The 12,488-nt window shown below is 35.5% G+C and overlaps 1 pseudogene; it reads right to left on the reverse strand.

Annotated features, from left to right (window-relative positions):
- Positions 1 to 461: 461 nt before the first annotated feature.
- Positions 462 to 1,985, reverse strand: LOC122296735 (annotated as a pseudogene).
- Positions 1,986 to 12,488: the final 10,503 nt, after the last annotated feature.

Here is a 12,488-nt window from a genome sequence, read left to right on the forward strand (position 1 = left end):
CAAGATCACCATCTACCACAAGATCAAATATCCTTTTTAATTCAACATCTACAATTACTTACAAAAGTAACGATGCTTCTTCTTGGATATTTTGAACCCCTTGTGTACCCCTCAGGGATTCAGAAATGTTAACTAGATCCAGAACCACTTCCACATTCATATCCCAATCACTCGGTTCTGCCTCTCGTCCTTCAATACATAGCGGTGTTTTGTCATCCTGCATCACATACAAAAGCAGTTGCTCAGTTTCCTTATACTCCATAACTCTATATTTGTATTAGGTGTTCTATATTCTAGTGAATGTCTATTGAAAAGGATTTTTGCCAAGGCATGTAGTAGAGCACCATAGATGAATGGAAAGAATGTTCAAAACAATCAAAGAAAAAGAAACTACAAAACTAAAATAGGCACTCAAATTGTAATACATACACAAGAAAGTTGGTAACAATCTCAAATGTTTTCTAGTAGCAAAAGGGGCATATAATTAAGCCATTCTCATTACACACCGTGCACTTATTTGACTGTCCATCATTGTCAACGACTTTGTGGCTACCATTGCAGTTGAAGCAGAGCACAAACTGGACTCTGACATGTTGCGCCTCTGGTTTGTCTAAAAAATCACACAAGACGATACAGAGACAATATTTAAGTGGTTTGGCAACTTGCCTACGTCCACTGAAGTGGAAACTCAGTATTTTCAATATGTTTGTACAAAATTACAAACACTCATAAACAAGCTCTCTATCTCTCAAAATGCTCTTTGCCTACAGCCCTCTGCCTCGATCGCTCACTGCAATGAGGATGATTTTAATCTTCAAAAAATGATCTCCTTTAAAAGGAGAAGCCATAGGGGACAAACTCTCACACTTCTTGACCAGGAGGAAGGCTACTTTCGGTATAGCAATTTTGGTCAATATTTGCTGCCAGAGAAGGGACTTTCGATGGGTGGGTGGCTGCAAGTTCAAATGGCATTTCACACTTGGGGGATTTCCAACACGGCGCACCCTTCACACGCACCATTGGTGTTATCCATCAGGACCCCTTGAAAAAGTAGCCGGAACTTCCCTTGCTCATGCAATGCCAAAACCTCTTCAGCTCCACAAATATATCTCCCCCTTATGAAAAGCCTCGGAAAAAGTGCTTTGATGTCCAAAAGCCTCCACATCTCTTCCTTGAACTCTATATGCATTGACACGTCCTGCTTGTAGAATAGTACCCGAAAGCTCTGTAAAAGAAAGCGAATACTTAGGCATTGTTCGAATGTCTTTCTTACCCTTGAAGCGTTGTCATGTAGAAGATTATCAAGTCTGTAACCCCTGCAGGCACTTCCCTTTGAAGCCTAAAAGCGGGTCATCTTCCTCCATGCAACATGCTTTTAATAGGGGCTCTTCATCTTCTTTTTCTTTCTTTCCAAGGCTCTCTTGCTCAATTCTGGCTATTTTCTTTGATACACTAATTCAAATATGCTTTTTCATTGCTTCCTCAAAGGCTGCAAGTAGGTTTGGGTCGAAGAGGCTACTGGAGTTCAAGTCTGGCTGTCGGAAAGACAAGATGTCAATCTCTGATAAAAGGGTTTGTCGACATATATCAGTTCCCAATTCTGACGGTTTCAAAGCTCTGTTTTTCCTAAATTCGGGCTCTGATCTCAGCAAGTACTCTTTTTTATGGAAACAAACTGGGTCTTTTGCTTCCATTGGCTACACAATGTTCTCTTTGTTGTCAAAATCTCATCAAAATCCTTCTCAAGGTCTCTCAAAAGCTCTGCCACATCGATAATATTAGGCTCTTGTGCTATCACACCACTTTGTATTGCCTTCTTCGGCTCCACTTCATTGCAGACCACCTCTGTCTGAACTTTGAGATACTGATTTAGCATGCTCTCCTGATAATGCAGTTACTTGAAGAATTTGATCTGGTTTCAGATACCCAATAGGTTGAATCGACTTGAGCTTGTTCAATAGCTTTCCCTTGATAACTCCATTCATTTTCTTGAAGTTCAAGTATCAAAATATAATTTGGGCAAGGAATATTCAAAGCACGAGAGGGGGGTTTCTTAGCAGATGATATATGAGTGAGAAGCATAGAGCAAAATGAGACTTCTTTTTTGGTCCCCAAGATGGTGTTTGGATGAATAATTTGATGATAATTTGGATGAATAACATAAAATTTCTCTGAGTTTTCAAAATAACGACCAATTCAATCTTATAAGTTATTTATTCATATCTTATTTTTTATTTTTATTTATTTATTTAATTTTTTTTAAGTAAGTGATTATACATACTTAGGAGCATGCATAAGAACTTGCTCTCCTCTCCAACATTCTTCATGATCATGAAAGATAATTAAACAAATGTCATTATGCTATAAGGTCACTAGATAATGACGAATTTTATTTAATTCTCAATACTTTATGATATTATATATTAATAATTGATAGAGAAATACTTTAACTATAAAAGGATTACACAAAGATAAATCCATAAAGTGACTTGTCTTGATGTGACATATTAGATTGTAAAGTATTAAGGCACCTTAGCATATTGCAGCAGCACGAACGCATAAATCCAGCTCCAACAGACATGCACCTGAAAAAGAAGAATGCCACATTCTAGAACCTGCTTCCATAACAGAATGAAGATTCCCTTTGCCACCTGTCATCATAAGAGTGGCATAACCTGTGGTGTTTGTTATACCTTGTATTCTATAAATAGACAGACTATTGTACACATACGATAATGAGAAAAGGAGGAATTTCATAGAGATTTGATTGATTGTGATGAGTTTGGAATTTCTTCAAACATCTTGCATGCATTTCTTTTCCTTTAGTTTTAGCATGGTATCTAGAGCCTAGGACTCATGTATTTCTTCTTCCTCCATGGCATCTCCAAAAAAAACCTCCCATTCATTCACTCCTTCCTCCCTTACCTCATTTGCCACTTTGTCATTATTAAACTCTCCATCCAAAATTGCCTTTTGTGGAAGGCACAAATTGTGCCTTTCCTCAAGGGCCATCAACTGTTTGGATATGTTGATGGTTTTATTCCTTCTTGACGCTGAACATAATAGCGATTATCCTGCAGACTAGTTCCAACAGATGATTTACAGGAGAAAAATCGCCCAAAACTAGAGAGAAAAGTCTCTAGGGTTTAACTAAATATTATCAAATCAAGCAATAATGAAAATCAGTCCACAAGCTGGACTGTTATAGCAAAAAATCGTGTTTATCCGAATTTTGTCAAAAATATCAAAATCTCAAAAATCACTCCAAATTGAAATTTGAAATAAAATAAGCAATATGCAAAAAATAGGCCCAAATTGGGTTTAAAATGACTTCCTAACTGACAAGCGAAATATTACCACAAATAGAAAAAATAACTAAAACTAGTGATTCAGAGGGGAAAAATAGTAGAATTTGATGTGGACAGCGTGCATGCCGAAAAGAGCTTTCCGAATTGGGGTCTTATGTGCGATTCCGACACTCGTAGCCAAAGTTATGGCCAAAAGACTGAAACGTACTCAAAACGGCTCCAACGAGGAACATATCACAATCAATTCCTGCCTTTGTGCTGATCTATCAACTCATGGTATCTTAGCGCCATCAAGGTGCAATCTGACAGCTCAGCATCATCTGTCTCGAATCCCCCTGCATCACTTCTTCTGCTCCCAAGATAAATGATAAAATCAACCCTGAATATACCCGCTGGCTCTTACAGGATCAGCTCATAATCTCAGCCATTAACTCCTCTCTCTCCAATTTTGTGCTTGCCCAATTACTCGATTGCCATACATCCCATGAAGTGTGGACAACTCTTCAAAATATCTTCTAAGCTCAATCCTTAGCTCATGTCATGCATACCTGATACCAGCTAGCTACCCTAAAAAAGGGTGTTGAATCCATGTCGAATTACTATACCAAAGCTAAAACACTTGCATCTTCTATTAGTGCTGTTGGGCATACCTTCACAAATCAAGAATTTTCAGTTTATCTCCTTACTAGACTTGGAACTGATTGCGAGTCCATAGTCACCTCGCTTACTACCCGTCTTGATTCCCTCTCCCCACATCAGATCTATAGCTATTTACTAAACCATGAATCTTGATTGTCTCATCAGAATCACTCTCTGCTCATGGGTTCTTCCCTTTCTGCAAATAATATAGTGACTCAAACACCCTCTATACTTAGGTCCCCTACTCATGGCCATGGTGGTTTCTCCCAAGGTGGTCATTGTGGGAGTGATGGTGGTAGAAACAACTCAGGGGACCTTAACACTACTTCCTCCAATTTTTTCACCAATCACAATGACTCACAACCTGTTTGTTAGCTTTGTCAAAAATTAAGCCACACGGCTATCTCCTATTACCATCGCTTCAACCACTCACTTTAGCCCCTTGCACCTTCTTCTCTGGCTGCACACTTCACCCAAATTCTAGCTCAAACTCTTCACCCAGCTAACTGGTTCCCTGATACGACTGCCACTAGCCACTTCACCCCTAAGCTATCCTCCCTCAATCTTGACTCTATGTCTTATCAGGAGTTCGACCAAGTGAGCATTGGAGATGGGTCTTCTCTACCCATTTAGAACGTTGGCTCACCTCAACTCTAATCTCCTTCTGACAATTTTCTTTTAAACAATCTACTTCATGCTCCTTGGATTTCTAGCAACTTACTATCTGTTAGACAATTTTGCCTCGACAATGGAGTTTTCTTTGAATTTCACTCTGGTTTTTTTCTTGTGAAGGATTTATGTTCCCAAACGGTGCTACTTCGGGGTCTCGTTGAGAATGGTCTATACGTTCTACCCTTGCATTCCATTGATCCAACAACACCTTTTTCCTCAGCTTCACAAGCTTATCTTGACACCAAGACCCCTCCTCAACAATGGCACCACCAATTAGGACATCCTTCTTCTCGCTTACTTAGCTCACTCTCCAACGTTTTCAGCTTCCCACCACAAATAATATTAGGTTTTCCTTTTGTTCGATCCACTCTCAAGCTAAAGCCCACTGTCTTCTTCACCCCCTTTCCCCCTTACTGTCCACTGGGCCTTTCCAGCTTATTTTCTTAAATGTATAGGGCCCCTCCCCTGTTTATCTTCAATGGGTTGTCGTTACTATCTGTCTATACTAGATGACTTCTCCAAGTTTATTTGGCTTATTCCAATGAATGAAAAATTTGATGTTTCTCTCATTATTGCATTTCTTCAATTTGTTAGTATTTTTTTTCTAAAAATTTTGTCTTTGTCCAAATTGATGGAGAGGAATTTCATCCTTTTCGTCGTATTTTACAAAGTTGGGGTATTAGTCATTGTATAACTTGCCCCCGTTCTCATCCCCAAAATGGGAGCATTGAGCGTTGCCATAGACATGACTCACTCAAAAATGAGTAGCACTAATGCTATCCCAAGTGCAGGAGGATGTCGTATAATAATTAGGAATAAATTCCTAGATCGTCTCCTCAGGAAAAGTTACTTAAAAATCAAATTCGTTGAAAAAAATGAAAAACTTCACAAAGAGAAAATAAAATGATGGTATGTGCAATGGATGAAAAAGGGTACTAGTCATGAACTAGATTCATGTTTTTAGATTTTGATTGTCGGATTGGAATGTAAATGACTAATAGATTAAACTCAGAAATTAATAAAGCTAAATTAAGAATTAAACTAAATTAGAAAGTAATTGACAAAACATGAACTAAAAATTGAAAATGCCCAAAACCAAGATTCTAGAATTCATCTTTGTATTTAAATCACAAATTCTCAAAATAACACATAACAATTGTAATCACTATTAAATGAAGGCTTAAGGAAGTGAGAAAAATAAATAACATGAAATAAGTAAACAGCAAATAAATTACCCAAACTTCTAAGCCAAAAAGTCTCAAAAGTATTCCATAAACTTTAAACTGAAGTTAAATAAAATAGAGAATGAAAAGTCTAGACGAAAACTCCCCTTCACCATTCAATTGAAATCTAAAGCAAAAAGAAACAACTTCTCATGTATCACTCTTGAAAATTAATCTCCAAACCTTTAATGAAAACTCTAGAACAACTCATCTACTCCCCACGTATGATGTTTCAAAAAAATCAAAAACAAAAGCTCTCAACCGAACCCTTCTTGCAATAAATTAAGGTAGCACATTTAATGAAAACTTCTAAAACAATTCCTTCGTTTCATGAAACAAACTAGCACACTTGAAAGAAATTAAGGTATTACACTTCATGAAATAAAATTCTAGAACAATTCTTAATACACTTAATAAAAATTCTAAAACAACAAAGCATTGAAGCCAAAAGGAAAAACAAACTGCCGAACACAAGAAAGAGCCAATTATTTAAAGAATATAAGAAAGAACATAACAAAGTAGAAAGTTCTCCTTGTCCCTCGGACTGCACCCATTATTTAAGAGCCAATCCACCGACTTCAATGATGTCCAATTTGGTGGAAGCCTTCAATCACGCCTCTTCATCTCTCAAATTCTGGAAATTCCCCACCTATTATTACACAATCATGCACCCACGACTGACTCTTTCACTCCTTCAACTGAAAGCTTCTCATTGCCGTAAACATTGACCCAGCTTGCATGTATCTTTCTTTTCATGCTTTCCATTTTCCTTTTTCGGTGGTGTTAATTGTTGACTACATCACATGCAGCTCTCTATCTTTCTTCATTTCGGCTACCTCTTCCTTAATTTTAGCTCTTTTTTCCACACATGTTTCTTCATTCTTTATACATGTCAAGCTTCAATGAATTTCCACCGATTTCTCCTCTCTCATCTTATTCAATTGGTTTCTCAATTCAAACCAAGCACCTTTCACTTTTATTTTTATTTTTCTCTTCCAGCCCCACATGTCTTCACATTTCACTAGCTGCCTCTTGCATTCACACCTTACTAGCCGCCTCTTGCATTCACACCTCCAGAAAATTCCAAGCAAACGGATTTAATGAAATCAAAACAACCCCCAGCACCGACTTTTCTTTTTCTCTCTTCTCTCAATTAATTCCAGCACAACACTCACACTTTAGCTCAAGCAAATCATGCACCGAACACGTTTCTCTCTAATCATGACTGCTTTCTTTTGTTCAATGACTCAAGCACCGACTTACCTCAACTCTAAAGCATCCACCGACTTCTCTCAATTCCAGCTGACCGACCACACCTCAACTCTCCTACTTAACTCTAACGTCCCTGCCTCTCTACGTAACACGTTCCAGTCACACACACACACACACACACACATATAGATGGCTGAATTCGGTGCTTCTCCATTCCATCCAGCAATATATATATATATATATATCAAGTCGACGCCAAACTCCCCCAACTACAATTCACTCCAGCCGACTTCTCTTCACAAGTCAAGCACAGCATCTCTCCTTTCTTTTCTTCATCCAGCAATATATATATATATATATATATATATATATAAATAGCTGCCCCAAGTTGCAAACTCATTCCTCCAATTCACGGCTCTTCATTAATAATCACCACCAACTCCACAAGTAATGCACGACACCTTTTTATTTCTTCTATGGGATCACATTTCAGCTCTTTCTTTCAGCTTGCCAAGTTGTTGCCATGTGAGGTTGTTGCCATGTGAATGGATTAAATTCATGTGATATGCAACCACTTGGAAGACAAAAGAAGTATTTTTCTGTGGGTTGGAAAGGAGTTGGTGGATTTATTTGAGTGTGAACGGAAGAGGTGGTGGATGATTGATGAGAGTGACTTGGGTTGAGTTGGTGGGATGAAATGCATACGACACTCGTCAATCTAGAGGTGGTCAACAATTCAATATATCTTTCCATGCCATGTGTATAGGACCTACAAGCCAAAATTCATTGTTTTGAGTCATGCATGTGTTAATGACTTCCAATCTATTCAAAAAGTTTAACATATGGATCACACACAAAATTTATCTCATACCAAGCTTTCTAAATAAGATAAAATATGCATATGAATAAACATTATCCAATTAAATCTCAAGTTATAAAATTAAGCATAAACTCATACTATTAATCAATTTAAATCACAACTTGTATTTATTCTTATTAACCATTTTTCCATTTAAAACCAATAATAATGTCATGATGAATTTAAAATACATTGGTTTTAAATAGCTAAAATATGTAATATTTCAGCTCAATCAAGACACATTGTCGAAACCGGTTTATCCTTACTTTCTCATGCTTTTATGCCATTGAAATACTGGGTCAATTCATTCCAAACTGCCATCTATTTAATAAACAAGATGCCCAGCCCTGTCCTCCATAATAGGTCTCCCTTTGAAACTTTGATGGACCATGCCCCTGGCTATTTAAGTTTACATGTGTTTGGGTCCACTCATTGGCCCAACTTAAGGCCCTTCAATCACCATAAGTTGGACTTTTGCTCTCAACTATGTGTTTTCATAGGTTATAGCCCAGACACAAAGGCTATAAGTGCCTTCGTCTACCCACAGACCAAGTCTATATTTCAAGGAATGTTATCTTTAAAGAAGTATCCTTTCCATTCGAGCCCAAATCCACTGGCCCATCCCTCACATAGCTGTCCCCTCATACTTCTTCTCTCCTTGATACTCTGTCTTATAAAGCCTAGCCCACTGGCCCATCCCTTCCCACATCCCTACCCACCCCGAGTGCATTGTCTCAGTCCATTCCCACCTTTCATACTTCGACAAACCCTAATACATCATCTTCTCCCTCTACCGACAACCCTTCTCCAGCTCTCACTATTCCAGAGGGTTCAGTCCGATCTTGAGAGGTTTTTCAGATTGGATCAGACCTATTCGGTCTAGGATTTTTTCACCCTGGACCGGACCAAACGCCCTAAGGACCGGTTCGATCTGTTCAGTCCACTCTATGACTTTTCTCTCTTTTCTTTTCCTTTTTTTTTTCCTATTTTTTGAATCTAGGGGCATTTTGTTTAATAATTATATAATTATATGGTGATATATTTAATATATATACACATAGTATACTATTATATATATATTAGTAATATGCTAATACTATTAGTTTATTAGTATATAGTAAATTAGTAATAGTTATTAACTTATTTTACTATAACTAATAATACACTAGTACTAATACTATAACTAATAACTCTATGTAATAATAGTAATACTATATGTAATACTATATTAAATAATAGTAATAATACTCTTATTACTAATACTCTATATAGTTATAGTGATTTAATACTAACATTTTATATATTAAGTTAACTACACTAATACTATTATAAATATATATATATGATATATTATAATTTATACTATAATTTTTATAATATGTTAATATATTAATATATATACTAGTACTATATATTATAGTTAATAGTTATACGTTAAAGAATATAATATTACATTGATACTAAATATATATAGTTATAGACTTGTAATGATTTAGTTATCATGGATTTATGATTAGTATAACTATATAATAGTTTTAATAGTAGACTATTAGTATAGCTATATATTAGTATTAGTTATATTGTTATAGTGATTTAGTATATTATAATTTCTATATTATATTTATACTATAAATCTTATAATATATTAATATATACTAGTACTATATATTATATTTATATTATAGTTATACACTAAATAATATAATAATACATTGATACTAAATATATATAGTTATATTTATAGTGATTTAGTTAATAACTTATTATGATTAGTATAACTATATAAATTATAGTAGTATTAGACCATTAATATAGCTATATATTAGTAATATTAGTTACGATGAATAAGTGCTTTAGTATAACTATATAAATTATAGTATAGTGATAATTATATTAATTAAATATAAGTATAGTGATAGTTAAATTATATTAATTATAGTGATTAGTTTAACTATATAAATTATATAATTGTATATTAGTATTAATAGTATACTATTTTTTTTTTTTTTTGAGAAGAATAGTATACTATTAGTATAGGTCACTATAGCTATTGTTGAAGTATTAGTTAAAGTGATTTAGTATAACTATATCAGTATAAGTATAATTACAGTCTATATTAGATTATTAGTATTTTTTTTATACCATATATAATTATATATAACTATTATATAAATAATAATTTTTTAAAAAAAAAATTCCATTTGGTCCGGTCTGGGGTGAAAAACCCCTGGACCGAACTCATTCGGTCCCTTGAAAATTGGACCGGACTGGACATGATCGAATTGGGTCTGGTCCGGTCCGATAAACCATCTGGACTGCCCGATTCTCAACCATACTCACTGTATCTCTCTCCTCTAAGTCTTCAATTCCTCCTTTAACATTTGCATCTTCTTCCCCTGCCGACAACCCTTCTTCAACCCTTACAACATCTTCTCTACCTCGTCATCCTATGACCATGCGGTCACACTCATTCTCTTTGCCCTCAAGTGTGCACCGATCACTACAACAAAAAACATATTTTGGGACGAAAATTTTCGTCCCAAAATATATCGATTTCGTTCTGAAAGATTTTTTGGGACGAAAAAATTTCGTCCCAAGGTCGTCCCAACATCACTGTCCCAGAAGATATATTAGGACGAAAATCACAATTTCGTCCCAAAATATATCTTTTGGAACGATTTTGAAAGTGACCGTTCGATACCGTTCGAACGATGGATTTTTTTGTCACGGTTAAAATTCGTCCCAGAATTGCGTTCGAATGCTTCTCATATACCGTTCGAACGTTAATGTTTCTTTTGAACGGTTATCAAGATATGTTCAAACGATCAGTAGAAATACGTTCGAACGTTAAATGAGACGATCGAACGTCATAAGAGATCGAACGGTGATGATCAACGTTCGAACGATATGGTAATGTCATGCGTTTGAACGGTTTTTTGAGCATCTGGTATGCGTTTGATATGGTAATGTTCGAACGTGACTCGGTCGTTCGAACGGATATTATTTTTATTAAAACCAATAATTATAAAAAAATTAAATAGACATCCATATTATTTGAAAAATATAAATTAAGAACTGTTTAATTACTCACAAAAGTTTTATTATAAGTGCGAAGAAATAAATAACCATAAAACTAGCATTGTTCATACATAATTAGATAATGTCATAAGCTAGACGTAAAAAACCATCAGTTGGTTGGAGGCCTGTACTGTTGCATAAGCTGTTGCATTTGGAGTTGCATATCTCTCCTGAACTCTGCTTGTTCTTCTTCATGTTGTTTGAGGCGCATCTCCATGTCTCCTTGTCTCGCCAATTGAGCCTCTAACTCTTGTTGTTTTGCAATCAATTCTTCAATTCTACGATTCGCATTCTCTTGAGCTATAGAGGCAGACCCGGAAGAAGAGGAAGAGGGAGAAGGTTTTACACAGCGACCCAAACCCCTCAAATATCCTGAACGTTCACCCAGAACTTGTGTAAAAATCTCAACATCTGTATTTGAGGAATTTTGATCTGACGCAGATTCAGCACGCAGGGCAACCATTTTATCCTACACATAAGATAAAGAGTTAATATCATCATAAATATTCAAATATATTTATTTAAAACAAATTATAATACTTACATAATTTTCACAGGCATCAGGATGACTCCACTCTCCATTACGATTAGTATGTGATGCAGCATATAATTTTGTCAGATCATAATTGGCATCTGAATCTTGCTATAATAAAGATTTGTTAAGATATAAAGTCATTATGATTGATATATTCAGTTAACTATATACAAATGAAAGAATAGCAATACCAATTTTTTAGAGAGGCGGTGGAAAGATCTTGAGCCTGCATGATGAGTAATCTTCAATTTTGATCTATTTGTTTTGTTTATAGAACTTCGCTCCTACATAAGAATTGAAAATATTAGAAAGCGAAATTAAAAATAGGACTAAAATAATTAAATTAATTATACCTTATATGATGAATCCTCAAACATGTCACAAAGTTTTTCCCAATCAGAAGGTTGCACATCTTGAAAAGGATGTTGGCGTGCTTCTTCACTATTCTCAAACTTATTATAATGCTCATGACACCTCGCCTTATACTTGCGGAATGCATTACTCATAAGCTCTTCCACAGTTTTACGCTCCTCTCTCCGACCAAAATTTAATTCGAAATCATCCTTACAGAAAAAAGTTTGGACAAAAATATTATCATTTATAATATTCTAACTTTAAAGTAAAATAAAATTATAAGTCCAATTAAATTTCATTTATTAAACATTACCAAACAACGCTTCTTGATAAGGTCCTTAACATCTTGGGGGACTTTCTTCCATGAACTTGTTGCCAAAGGTGCATAAGTTCGTGTAAGAGCACCCACATGCGATGCAAGCTAAGCTGCTGGTTGTCCTTCGCCTCCGGTATGTTCATCAAGAATGTTAACTTTGATCTTACCCACCTTACGATATTTTTCCAACGTCACGCCTCTCGTAGTGCCTCGACCTTGACGAGATTGTACTGTGAAGTCATCATGATATATAACATTATAATCAATTTTCTATTATAATCTTAATTAATAA

This window comes from Carya illinoinensis, chromosome 15 (assembly GCF_018687715.1).
Source record: "Carya illinoinensis cultivar Pawnee chromosome 15, C.illinoinensisPawnee_v1, whole genome shotgun sequence".
NCBI classification, from domain to species: Eukaryota; Viridiplantae; Streptophyta; class Magnoliopsida; order Fagales; family Juglandaceae; genus Carya; species Carya illinoinensis.